Raw genomic sequence first — 14599 nt, 5'->3', positions numbered from 1 at the left:
GTACATCTTTGATAGTGTTTCACCCTGTGTCTGCAGTTTTGGTTGGTAAAACAAAGCAACTGGACAATACTGGGTGCTTTAAGGACTTCTATTTTCATTGCCATGGTATCAAACAGGTTTCAGTATTATTTATTAGAATCATAATCAAAGTTTAAATTTTGGTTTAGTGGCGATCATTCCTTATTTCTTTACAATGTGATGTAACGGACCCATTTTCTGTATCACAACTCAGCTATAAAGCTGAATATGATGTTTGGTCCTTAACGCACAGCTCTAGTCAGAAGCTGCTATTCCAGTCCACTTTCCCCTTGGGGATTAATAAAGTACCCCACTCTATTATACTCATGTCGTAAAGCAACTTTACCAACCCACTGACATTTATGCTAATGAAACAGCACTACAGCGATCACTTACAATGAACATAATAAAAACAGAAAGAGCTAGGAGTAGTAGGGGCTTCGTGTTTTCGACGTCACTCGACCGTTTACAGTAAAAACATGAGCTAACTCATTAATGGGAAATTAGCCGTTATGGTAAACTGCAGTAATAAAGCTATCATAACCGCTTTATGAGCCACTTTACCGTTATATTTACGACGCAGTAGTTAGCTACTAACCACGCCTTTCATTACAACTTAATAAAAATTTTAGGAGGCGGCATTTGCTCACTTTCCATTATTATTCTCCCTCCTGTGAACGTTAACTGTTAGCTGACTGGTTATGTCATCTCCCATTAGCCTTCTAATGTAAACTTAGCTGGTAACCGCTAGCTAAATACCGATGGAGGTGTAACGGAAATTACTTTCAAGCAGTTTTCCGTGAGATATCGTGTTTTGCATAGCCAAGATGAACCATAAAAGCCATAGGCTTCCAGGTAATAGTCTGTACCCAGTGTTGACAACTGGGACTGCTTCATTTGCTAGCTTCCACTGCTGGCTAATAACTAGGTTGGCTAACCTTAGCGTTAACCCTCTGAGAACAGTTTCTTCCTTATTACCGAGAAAAATCTCTCATAATCCAGGTGATGTAGCTTCATCTGACATTCTCCTGAAACTCTGTTTTATTTAGGTGAAGGAAAAACTTACAAGTACCGTCTTTTTTCGAGTGAAGATCCACACACTTTTCTCTAATCGTCAGCTGCCATTTTTTCACGAATGTAGTGTATGCTTACACGCATGTAATTTATGCCGAAGATGGTATCGTAAGAAGAGGGCGCACAAGTGAAACAGAAGCGCAGGGCTGGGGGTGCGGAGCAATAGGCCAATTAATGCGCATGATACTCAAAGACGTAGCCAATCAGAGAAACGCTCACTTATTTTGTCCAATCAGCGGCTTGATTTCGCTGTCAGCAACTCTGGCTTCAGAAAGCAAACCTAGTGATTCATCTTCACTTTCACTCATCTTTGCAAGGGCTTTCTCATTGCGTCTCTTGCTGGGGTTCAAAAATGATCAGAAATTCACATTAAATGTCAGGAATTAAACATGTAATTCATTATTCCATCAAGACTAAACGGATAAGCCAAATATATCAGTATATTTGATGGAAAATAATTACTAAAGTAACAAAAGAATATAAAGGAAAACAGTTTTTGGGGGCAAACGCCACTTGGGACAAACGATTAGATTGATTTGATTTGTTTTGGAGGGAAAAATAAACTAATTTAGAACAATACTACACAAATCTATAGGTGAAACCTATCTTACTGAACCAAAATTCTTTTGAAAGAACAATTAAAAATATTATGTAAAGGGTTATACTAAAACAAGTGTGAACAAATATTGTATGATGACTTGATCAACATATAAAATTTATACAATGTTACAAGTAGAACTGTATCATAAATAGTTAGGATAATATACAGAATAAAGGGCAAAAATGAAAAACAAAATAGTATTATTGTTGTCAGGATTTAGATTTCCTGATTTCAAAATTGGTATTAATATATGAAAATATAGCCTCAGATGGTCCAAAATCATACTGGAAGGTAAAAATAAATACCAAAGCCTAGTACACAATACATTTCAAGAAAGGTTGATGACTTCACTTTCATGTTTGTCTGTTAAATTTTGTCATCATCACTTTATGATAATTAGCAGAAGGTGACTCAGAGCAATTTTCCCATGACGCTGTGAACCTCCTGTACTTTCCCCCACCCACAGATTTCCTATCAAGTATGTCAACCATGGCAGGAGAGGTGTTAAATATAAAGTAGATTTTATTTACACTGAGGAAATACTACAAGGTGCTTCCAAAATGCATTCAGTAATCATTAGATATTGATCTTAAGCTCTATCAATGCTTGGTTCACAAATAGCAAGAATTGTGGATAATAAAGAAATATTTTCAACCATCTGTTTTCAGGAAAAAAGGCCAAAGAACAACAGGACATACCCCCGAAATACTTCCCAAAAAAAGCATCATAATTCAAAATCACAAAATCCAGATATTTTTACATGTCTGTAGGTCAGGTCCTTGCATAAAAATAAAAAAAATTGTAACGTAACACAGAATCATTCAATATGTGTTCAGTAGGGGTGTAGTGTCTGTTCTTCTGCGACATATCCTGTTTTTAATAACCGCTGTAAACCATTTTACCACACAGCAATCCGCTATTCTATATTTTCATATTTCTGTGAATGATATGATGACATAGTGGGGATTTTTATGGGTCTTGAACTCAGTAGGGGGAACAGGCATCCTCCCTAGGGAATTTCTGGTTGATCAAATTCTATCTTGATGCTATTTAATGCACTCTTTGCACTTTTTTATTCATTCACAATACTCAGCTTGATTATTAAAGTATTATTTGGTGTATACCTCATGTTTGGCACATTTTCCTGTGCCTCAAGACCCCTTGGAGCATAAGACCTCTGGCTATTTATCTTTTCCTAATTGTAAATTTTAAAAAGTGAGTATGTTTTACCAGTATTTGCCCTCTGGGGATCAATAAAATATGATCTTATCTTACATATCTTCCTCATAGGGGGCATGTTCATACATGTATCACCCCAACTTCAGATGTGTTAATTTCATTTTGCTGATTCCTTCTGTAACCATGATAAAATGATTGTTATTTCATTTGTAAGGTGTCATTAGAAGAGTGAAATAATTCCAAAAATAAGATTAAAACCTCTGTTTGCATTTCTGTGACAGTCTCTAAGCTAATTTTCTTGTTCCACTGATGCATTGACTTTTTCTTTTTAAACGTGTTCATCATTAAGATGTTTTTATTTATACAGCATCGACTTTTGTTACTTCTTCATTTTGTTTAGTTAATTTTTGTACTTCTCTCTTTTTAACATTTAAACTCTATGTACCTTTTAACTCAATTTTCTCTATTGGGTCTCTTTAAATGTTGAACAGAGTAAACAGAACTGTGTATACGTGGGTGGAGGGGTTTTCTCTACCTGGCTCAGGTTGTGGCTGTCAGTACCTTCACTTTGTCCAGCTTTTGTGTAGCTTCTGTGTCTGTTTTTACAGCTGGACTCACACAATGTTAATGTGTGTGTGTGTGTGTGTGTGTGTGTGTGTGTGTTTGTGTGTAAAGATACCACTGACCTGTTCGTTTTTGAAGAGAGGTTGCTATGTCAGTTGTATTTTCATGCAAATCAGCTAGTGGGGGGGGGGGGGGGGGGACATTTTTGCTCCTAATATATAAAAAATATTATTTTACAAACTTGGTAACCAGACCAATGAAACCGTGTTTTATCTAAGACAGACTGGGGGAAGTGGTTTGAAAAGCAACTCTCTACAGGAGCTAAGTATACCTAAGTATTTACCCCCCTGGATGTTTCACTCTTTTATTGACTTTATAAACTAATCAAGGTCATATCATTTTACTTTATTGACAAAAAAGTACAAAAAAACTTTAATGCCAAAGTGAAAACAGACTTCTACAAAGTACTGTCAGACAAAAATATGTCATGTAAAATAGGTGACTGTATGAATATTCACCTTTAAAGTGACTGACCTAATTCAACAGAGGTCCAGCCAGTTAGCAGTCTCACAATTAGTGAATCTGGGATCACCAGATAGCAGTGAATGTGTCACAAGTGATGTAGTATAAAAATGCCTGTGTTTGGAAGGTCCATTCACTGGTTATTCAGAATTCCTGGCCACCATCACACTGTGAAGACAAAAGAACTCCCCAAGCAACTCAAAGGAAATGTTACTGAAAAGTCAGGGGATGAATACAAAACATTTCTAAGACACTGAACATCCCCCAGAGTTCAGTTAAATCCAACATCAAGCTATGGATGGAATATGGCACATGTGTAAATCTGCCTAGATCAGGCCATCCTCACAAACTGAGTGACCATGCAAGAAGAAGACTAGTGAAAGCTTTATGGGAGAGTGGCAAAAAGAAAGCCACTGTTGAAGAAAACTCAGATTAAATCTCCACTACAGTTTACCAAAATGCATGTGGGAGTCTCTATGGACAAGTTAATGAAAGTCCTTTGGTCCAATGAGACCAAAATGGTGCTTTTTGGCAATCAGACTAGACACTATGTTTGTCAGACACCAAACATTGCACATCACCACAAACACACCATCCCCACTGTGAAGCATGGTGGTGGCAGCATCATGCTGTGGGGATGCTTGTCAGCAGCCAGCCCTGGAAGGCTTGGAAAGTTAGAGGGTAAAATGATTGCCGCAAAATGAAGGAATTTCTTTGAGGACAATCTTATTCAGTCTAAAGGAGAACTACGGCTTTGGAGAAGATTTAATTTCCAGTACGACAATGACCAGAAGCATACAGGGAAAGCTACACAGAAATGGTTTACAGACAACAAGGTGAATGTTCTGGAGTAGCCGAGTCAAAGCCCAGACCTCAGTCCAGTAGGGAATTTGTGGCTGGACTTGAAAAGAGCTGTTTGCACTAGACTGCCATGCAACCTGACAGAGCTTGAGCAGTTTTGTATAGAAGAATGGAGTAAAATTGCAGTGTCCAGATGTGCAAGCCTCCATACAAATTCAGTGCTGTGATTCCATCAAAGGTGCAACTACTAACTATTGACTTGAAGGGGGTGAATATACATGCAGTCACTTATTTGCCTAAGATATTTTCATTTAATTTACACTAATTTGTAGAAATCTGTTTTAACTTTGACATTAAACTTTTTTTGTCAAAAAAGCCAAAGTATTTTGACCATGAGTGATTTATAACATCAATCAAAGGGTAAAACATCCAAGGGGGTGAATACTTTTTGATAGACACTGTATGTCCCATTGACAACAGCACTGTGCAAAGATGGTCTAAGGCAGGGGTGTCAAACTCAATCATAGCAGGGGCCGGATTCTGGATTTAGGTCTAACCTGAAGGCCTAACAGGGTCAACATTTAACCATAACTGTCAACCTCATTTTCACCAGCAATAAAATATGGAAAAAAAGCACTGATGATAAATCATTTGAAAATTCAAAAAGCAAAAATTATAACTTTAAAGGCTCAAATCTGAGATAAAAATTCCAATTTACTAGTTCAAAAGATCAGAACATGATATTAAAAATTGAAAAATAATGTTTTTATAGAGCAAATACAGTTGAAAATATGATTTAAATTCAAATTGGGAGTGTAAAAGGTGAAAATATGATACAAAAAGTAACATTTATTATTTTAAAATGTCAAAATATGAGAAAAAAATTTGAAATCATGTGTTTAAAAGTCAACATATGCGAATAAAAAGCAAAAGTAAGGAGTTGAAAAGGTTAAAATATGACTTAAAATTTAAAATTAGGAATCTTAAAGATAAAAATGTAACATAAAGTCCAAATTTTGAGTTGAAAAGATCAAAGCATGAAATGAAAAGTCAAAATCATAAGTTTGAGTCGTATCAAATTTTTCTTACTCTTTACTTTTTCAGATTTTGATGGCTTAACAAGGATATTTTAAATAATCAAGCTGAAGTTTAAATTATTATATCGGAGGAAATCTGCAGACCTCATACTGGTGGGCCAGTTATAACACAAATATCATGATCTCGCAGGCCAGATATAATCCTTCCATGGGCCGGATTTTGCCCCGGGCCTTGAGTTTGACACCTGTGGTCTAAGGCTTGTAGTATATTATATGCTGCAGGTTTCAGTCACTGTGCTAAAGAAACTTCTGATGTTTCATGAGTGTCCACTAGAGGCTGCCTGCAAAAGCAGCTGAAGTCACAGACAAGCCCCTGATTAAAGTCTATTTTTAAAGTAGAAACAAACATGTTTACAGCCGGGTTCAAAAACAGTTTGGCCTGCATAGTTTAACGTTTTATGGGTACATTGTAGGGGAGGGAATTTTTACCTCCGCTGAGGAGGTTGTGTGATCGGCAGGGTTTGTTAGTTAGTTTGTTTGTTTGTTAGCAACATAGCTCAAAAAGTCATGAATGGATTTTAAGGAAATTTTCAGGAAATGTCAGAAATGGCATGAGGAAGAACTGATTAAATTTTGGGACTGATCCTGATCACCATCTGGATCCAGGAATTTTTTAAAGGCTTCTGTACTATTGGGAGATAGGGCTAATGGCGGAGGTCTGCGCTCTCCGAGTACTTTTCTAGCTCTGATATTGTATGTTTTGGTTCCAGGAATGATATGAGTTATCCATAATAAGGGGCATGGCTGATATGACAGCAAGCCGGCACTATGTCACTGTTCATCACAAGCGTTATGCTCCACGCCAGCTCCACCTCCTTGTTTTTCTCTGTGCTGTGGACTGGCCTTAAAATATGACATCAAAAACAAAATAAGTGATGTCACTCAGACTTAGTCTGATACTTCTATTGTCTATAGTTGGGATGGGTTCATGTATATGCTTTTGTGCTGTTATAATTGTTTTCTCCATTCATCTATTTCTTATTCTGCTTGACCCATTCTGGAGCTGGAGCTGATCCCTGTTGTCTTTGGACAAGCAACAATGTATTGTACTGATTTTATTTAAAAGAAAAGACAGCATTATGATTATATTTCATAAAGGTTACAGGTTTATTGTGGCTGTGATCAGAATAACTGTTTATAGCTCCTGACTGCTGAGAAGTGCAGAGTTATATTCAGCTCCTTCTGCAAGAAAGGGCAGAGCTGCTCCTTTGACTGTGGAGGCCGAGGAAACAATACTGAGGATGTTTTACGAGTCTGCGCTGGACAGAGTTGTCCTTTTCTGTGGTCGTGGTTTGTTGGTTTGAAAGAAGCTGGCGCCAACAGACAAACCTGACCCACAAAGGTTGTAGGGGTCAAGCTGGACTCTGGTGGAGGGGTTAGGGAGGATGATGCTTTCAAAGCTGTATGTGAGTGGGAACAGTTTCTCTTACTGACATGTCGGTCGAGTAGAGAAGAACATTCAGCTAACAGCTGCTGCCATTTTTAAGCTGATGATCAGTGATGGTCATGTCTTATATATGCATGCATCTTCTTAGTACCATTAATCTCTGGATGTTGTATGTCAGGGAGTATTGAGGTTCAACAACGTAGGACCCTGACTCATTGTCGTATTTTTGTATGTTACACTGGTTTAAAAATTAAAACAATCTTTTACATGGGAAGTAATTTTCGTCCGTGGTCATCAGACTTCACCATCAGAGGGCCAGAAACTTTGAGTCATTATATCACCAGCAGCTACCACAAATAAATAATTTATAGCTAATGATTTGTGCATACTGAATTATCAGTAGATAAGCCTGTGAAAATCTAAATTATGCTTATGCTTATTAACATTTCAATTTCTATTGGCATTAGCACTGCTTACATACTATTGAATAATGTTTGTAATGGAACATGTTTATATTTCTATGTCATTTTTTTCTATGTAACGATATGTGTGGAATATTACAGTGATGCACATACAGTGTCTATAAGAATTATTCACCCCCTTGGATGTTTTACCCTTTGATCGATTTTATAAATAAAAAATCATGGTCAATATAACTTGTCCTTTTTTTTGACAATAAAATTATAAAAATACGTCTTCAATATCAACGTAAAAAACAGATTCCTACAAAGTAATGTCATTCAAATAACAATAAATGTAACGTATGCATGAATTTTTTACCCTGTACCTTTACAAGACCAGGGCTGGTTGCCAAGAAGCATCCCCACAGCATGATGCTGCCACTACCATGCTCCACAGTGGAGATGGTGTGTTTGTTGTGATGTGCAGAATTTAGGTGGTGTCTGCCAACCGTAGCGTCTGGTCTGATGGCCAAAAAAGCACCACTGAAAAGAGAAGAAATCTGCATCAACCTTTCTTTGGAAAAGGCTTCAGTAAATTTTCTTATTTATAGGGGCATGCAGATGGTTGAGTGGTTTAAGGTGCGCCCCATATACGTGGGTGGCCTGGGTTTGAATCTGGTCTGTGGCCCTTTGCCGCATGTCTCTTCCCACTCTCGTCCCTGTTTCCAAATCTATCCACTTCCCTCCTCTATCAAATAAAGGCACTCACAACAGTCAATCACTACAGACCTCCAAACTTCATGTAACCTTCAGCTTAAATCAAGAACAGTGTGTAGAGAGCTTCATGGAATGGGTTTCCATGGCCGAGCAGCTGCATCCAAGCCATACATCACCAAGTGCAGTGCAAAGCGTCAAATGCAGTGGTGTAAAGCACGCCACCACTGGACTCTGGAGCAGTGGAGACACGTTCTCTGAAGTGATGAATCACGCTTCTCCATCTGGCAATCTGATGGTCGAGTCTGGGTTTGGTGGTTGCCAGGAGAACAGTACTTGTCTGACTGCATTGTGCCAAGTGTAAAGTTTGGTGGAGGGGGGATTATGGTGTGGGCTTGTTTTTCAGGAGCTGGGCTTGGCCCCTTAGTTCTAGTGAAAGGAACTCTGAATGCTTCAGCACACCAAGAGATTTTGGACAATTCAATGCTCTCAAGTTTGTGGGAACAGTTTGGGGATGGCCCCTTCCTGTTCCAACATGACTGTGCACGAGTGCACAAAGCAAGGTCCATAAAGACATGGATGAGAGAGTTTGGTGTGGATGAACTTGACTGGCCTGCACAGAGTCCTGACCTCAATCTCAACCTGATAGAACACCTTTGGGATGAATTAGAGAGGAGACTGAGAGCCAGGCCTTCTCGTCCAACATCAGTGTGTGACCTCACAAATACACTTCTGGAAGAATGGTCAAAAATTCCCATAAACACACTCTTAAACCTTGTGGAAAGCCTTCCCAGAAGAGTTGAAGCTGTTATAGGCTGCAAAGGGTGGACCGATGTCACATTAAACCCTATGGATTAAGAATGGGCTGTCACTTAAGATCATATGTGAGTCAGGGCAGGTGAGCGAATACTTTTGGCAATATAGAGTATATGAAAAGTGCATGTCTGATCATATTTAAGGAGACAATCCCAATCAATGATGGCGGAAACTATTTGAACTGGAGAGTAGGTGAACAAGTAAAAATGTTTCAACTGGGAGGATTTAATGAGTTAACAACAATTTATTTTACAAATTTTGATAAAAGAACATGGCCAATGTCTTTGGCACTAAAACTCCATTGGGATGTATTCATGTGCTCTAAGGGGTAGTGAGGCTGGTGGTTGGGCTAAGCTTCTTAGAGTTTAGACACTTGTGGTGGTGGTTATGAGGGATGCAGGATCAGATGAGTAGACTTCTAAAGAGCTGAACCGGGACACCACTGAGATGGTTTGGTGGTGGAGACAAAGGTTTGCAGGATGATATAACCAGAAGAGCTGTGAGGGTCTGGACCAAATACTGATGAGATGGAATGCAGATGGCAAGGGCAGAGGAAAGTCACCCTGCATTCACCCTGAAACAGATTTTTAATAAATATGACTGCTGCTTGATGATTAGTGAAACAAGGTTGTGGCAGAATCTGATTAGTTTGGTACTTAAGAGACCATCTCTCTGTCATCAGCTCAGAGAGCAGAGAAAGACATAGAATAGAAGGAAGGAGAAACATGGATCAGAGATGACTTAAATGAATAAGTACAGTCTTCCTACTCAAACTACCACTGAGCGTTATTGGAGAAATTACGTTGAGTTTCTTTTCTGTTGTTACTTTTGGACTGGGCAACCTTAATGCACAGCCAGAGGAACGGGCCAAGTGTCCCACAAAACACAAGGTGTTTAAATTCCATGACCAAGGTTAGCTATATTCAGATGCAATATTAGAGCTTTCAACAATTTAATCAGCTGGTTTCATGGACATATTTTTCACTTTTTCCACAATAAATTACATTTTATTCATACTTACTTGTCATCTTTTCTAATCCAGTATTAGCTGATGAGCATCAGCCATTCAACAGTACATTCAGCTTCATTCATAGATCATAGAATTAAATGATTTTCAGATGCAGCATTAGGAGCAGGGCACCTGCCATCCTTCATCTATTCAGCATCTTTCAGAGAGAAATATTCAGTGTTTTTAAACCCAGCATTAGCTGTTCAGCATCAGCCATTCAATGAAGCATTCAGCTACTTTCAAATATTAGTTATAAAAAAATGTAAAGCAGAACTGAACGTTCAGTGTCAGCAGTTCTACAGTATATTCTGCATCTTTCATAGGTATGATTGAATTTTTTCAGTTGCAGAACACACTGTTCCTTCAGAAATTGCATTTTCTAGCTTTATTTTGCTACTTTATTTTTCTGCAACAATCTATTTACGTTTAGCACCTTTATTTGTTTTTTGCCTCTTAATATTCTCTTTTTATTCTTTTTCTTTATTATTTGTTTTGCGTCAAACACAAAGTCAGATTCCTTGTATGTGAAAATGTACTTGGCAATAAAATCCAATTCTGATTCTGATTCAGGACGTCCCAGATGGACATTCTGAAACATGAGACATCTTCCTTGGTTATTGTTGGCATGAAGTCACTGAAGCAGCACAATGGCAACAGCAGAACATTAGAAACAGGAACACTGATTCTGAACATCACTGTCGATATGAAAACAAAAATAATAGTTGTAGAATACTTAAATAAACTCACTCATTCAAATTCAAAACTTTATTACAGACTCTAGGTCCAGAGAATATATTTAAAAAAAAAACAATACATAAAAAGGACAGAACAATATATACATGTTTCCATAACAGCACAATAAAAGTAACAAATCAGATTCAGTATAAAGCACAAAAAATAAAATGACACTAAAAACAGGCATCTGTACCAGTGTTTCCATAGTGGTGACAAGTATTTAACAGCACTATATTTGATGTTAGTCAAGGCTAAAATGATTTCATTCCTAGTGGTACCAAGTCGACACATAGATTTATACACAAGATTCCTTAATACAGCATAACATCTCACTTGCACTGCACCACCTTGGTCTTTTCAGTAGTAATCGCAGAGCATCATTATAGGCTACTTGTAGCCTCTGCATACTTGATTTCTTATAGTTTGTCCACAAGTGTGCAGTATACAAAGGTGTACAATATGCTTTAGATAAAGACAACTTAACAGTATCTGAACAAAAACCAAACCTGTGACCAAGAATGTTTGATTGTGCATAAATCTTTCAGCATTGTCTGTAGACATCATCATCATCCATCATTTTATCTGTGATAAAATGTCCAAGATATCTAACTCTACTACAGACCTCAAGATCACTGTTAGACAGTTTAAAGACAGGAAAGTTCAACACCTGATCCTCTTTTGTGCGGAAGATCATCATTGAACTCTTCTTAGCGTTATATTTAATATCATGTTCAACACCATATACAGAGCAAACAGACAGCAACTGCTGAAGACCAGCACTACTGGGACTACAATGCTAGGACTAAATCATTATGCTGTATCAAGCTGGAATAAATCTACTGGGTAAAGATGCACAGACTTGATAGAAAATCCAGCTGCTCTTGCTTTACTGATTCATTATCAAATAAAACTGCAGAGTGTCTTTGGTCAGAACATCAGACCACAACAGAATCTGCAACAAAACATTGAAATAACTTGTATGTTGATTTGTCCAATTCTCAGTTTATCCTGTGGGTGGCAGCATCATTTCATTTGCTGGTAAAAAATAGAGGGAGTTGTTAAGATCTGTCAGTTATTTAAATATCAGACATAGTTTTGACTTTTTATGCTTATGACCATTGAAAGCATTAACCACAGGGGGCTTGGCTCCTCTTCACTTTTCATTCTGTAATAAATGAAAATATTTGTCAGTAAAGCTCAGTGAAATTGTAAAAACTTCTCATCATAGTTTGAAACTATGAATCTGGACAGCTGATTGACTGGGGAATAAAATAAAATAAAATTAATTAAGCTGAGGAAAAATATGCAAAATAATGAAATAGTTTGAATTTTAGTGCTGTATTGATCGTATTTTCTTTATTTATACTTAAATAAGTTTTTATGATATGATGGTCTTTATTCTTCTTTTACTAGTATTTTCATTGTGTCTGTTCTTTTTGAGGCACTTTGAACATCAGTTTAAAGCATGAAAACTTCTATACTCATAAAGCTGAGTTGAGTTGGGTGGAGTATATTTTGTATGTATAACAGTGCATTTTAAAAATCTAAGATGGACATGACGACAGCACGTAAAACTATTGCCCTCCTCACAGAGCACAATATTTGGGCCTCTTATCATGGGATGTTACCAGAAAGTGGTTCAGCTAAATCTAGTCAGCCATTCATACAGAAAGAATTTCAAAATGTTTGAGAAAGTTAAAAACAGAACATTTATAAGATTATACGCATTAATGGACAACAAAAATACATTACACTTAAATACTCAAAATATAACATAAAAAAATCACATTAAGCCACAAAAAAAATTGAAAGTGCAATAGATATTAGAATATCCTCATATTGTCTGCTCTGCAGCAGTGTTAAAAATGTGTTATAGTGCTTTTAATTCTTTTTTATTTTAATTCACCCAATTTCAGAGGATTTGGTGGGCACAGCCCTAAGCTGCCCCGAAAACCCTGTGCTGTGTGTGTACATGAGGACATTACATCATGGCATTATTACCACATAGTAATGTCTTCAGCTTCTATAATTTTTGAGATAATTGGAAATTTTCACCAACTTTCATAGAAATTCCCAAATCCGATACGATATGATATGATATGATATGATACAATACGATACGGCACGATACGATATGGTACGATATGATACAATAAGATGCGATAGGATACGGTGTGGTACGATCGATACGGCACGATACGATATGGTACGATATGATACAATAAGATGCGATAGGATACGGTGTGGTACGATCGATACAGCATGATACGATATGGTACGATACAATATGATATGATATGGTATGATATGATATGATGCAGTACGATACGATGCAATAGGATACGATGCAATAGGATACGGTACGGTACAGTATGGTACAGTACGGTACAGTACGATATGATACGGTATGATACGATGCGATACGACACGACACGACACAATACGATACGATACGATATGATGCACTGTATTGTTCCCTTAGGGAATCATGACTCCAAGTGCTGCACACATTAAGCTGCCAGATGATAACATGTAAGTAATAAATTAGAGTGATAACAACAATGACCTGATGAAAAGACTTGCACACATCATTAAAAAATGCAACCACATAACCCATGGCCTATTGTATGGCTTCATACTGCAAGCTGAAAAGATGGAAATTTAAGAGAATTTGCTTGAAAATTTTCAAGTATTTTCATTGACATTTTGGGGTTATGTTTGTATATTTTGGAGAATTTCATTGTAAGGTTTTTTTTTGGAAATACTTTCTATTTTTTCAGCATTTTATATGGAATTTGGGAAATGTATTTGTAATTTTTATGAATTTTAATTTTTGCTTTGATATTGCTTGCAAATTTAATTGTATTTTTGGGGAAATGCTCTATTAATTTGGTTCATACTTGGCCACAACTATTTCATGTGGTCAACCTTCAAAATAACAGAAAAACGACTCCTCCATAGCTCTCTCAGTGACCTACATGATTTCATACACACTGAAGACCCCCAACAACTGCAGACACAGCCTAAACATCTGCTCTAAAACTGGTCCAGGGCTGTATTCTCTGCAGAAACATTTAAGAGATTTGCAGACATCATTTTCGGTTAAAAATAACAACAACAACAAACTAATCTTTGTTCAAAGACAAGGCTGACCTTTTAAATTTCTAAGGTCTGACTAATCCAAAATAATGGGAGGAACTAAAAATACTTTCTAAACAAAACTTCAGGTCTCAGGATGTTAAACCTTGTTTGTATTTTGAATTAAGATCCATTTTGAACATTTAGATACCAGGATGACTGAGGTGATGTGTCCACACTAATACACCACTTCCATTGTGCCTGATATTGCTGAATGCTGTGTGCAGTGAAGCTGTTATTGTACATAATACATGAAAGGAGGGAATAAGCCACAAGCTAAGAGACTAGCAGGGCCTCTTTAACAGCCTTTCTCCATCATTTGTTGTTTTTAATCTCTGTTTTCATGCACAAGCTGCTCTGAACCTATTGCCTCTTGAGGAATTGATAAAGTTGTTGAATTAAAGTGAATTTTTTTCTGACACTCTGACTGTTGAGTGGTCATTGGAGTAACCTTGAGCTATATTTGATTCAGTTGTAATAGAATAAATTCACTAAATATATCATCAAATACATCCTCCTTATCTTTTCTCTTGTATCTTGCTC

General features: G+C 37.2%; 1 protein-coding gene across 4 annotated transcripts in view; it reads right to left on the bottom strand.

Moving 5' to 3' along the window:
• LOC121512127 (sex comb on midleg-like protein 2) overlaps positions 1-1181 on the bottom strand; it is a 32179-nt gene extending 30998 nt beyond the window's left edge. For 3 of the 4 annotated variants that reach the window (XM_041791208.1, XM_041791210.1, XM_041791211.1), the window contains exon 1: positions 1085-1181. The gene's annotated coding sequence lies outside the window, so the exon portion shown is untranslated. The remainder of the gene's footprint in view (positions 1-1084) is intronic. The other variant, XM_041791209.1, reaches the window with a different exon arrangement.
• Between the last annotated feature and the right edge of the window lie 13418 nt (positions 1182-14599).

Source organism: Cheilinus undulatus, linkage group 7 (genome assembly GCF_018320785.1).
Source record: "Cheilinus undulatus linkage group 7, ASM1832078v1, whole genome shotgun sequence".
Classification (NCBI taxonomy): domain Eukaryota; kingdom Metazoa; phylum Chordata; class Actinopteri; order Labriformes; family Labridae; genus Cheilinus; species Cheilinus undulatus.
This window is presented reverse-complemented; position numbering and strand designations above follow the sequence as displayed.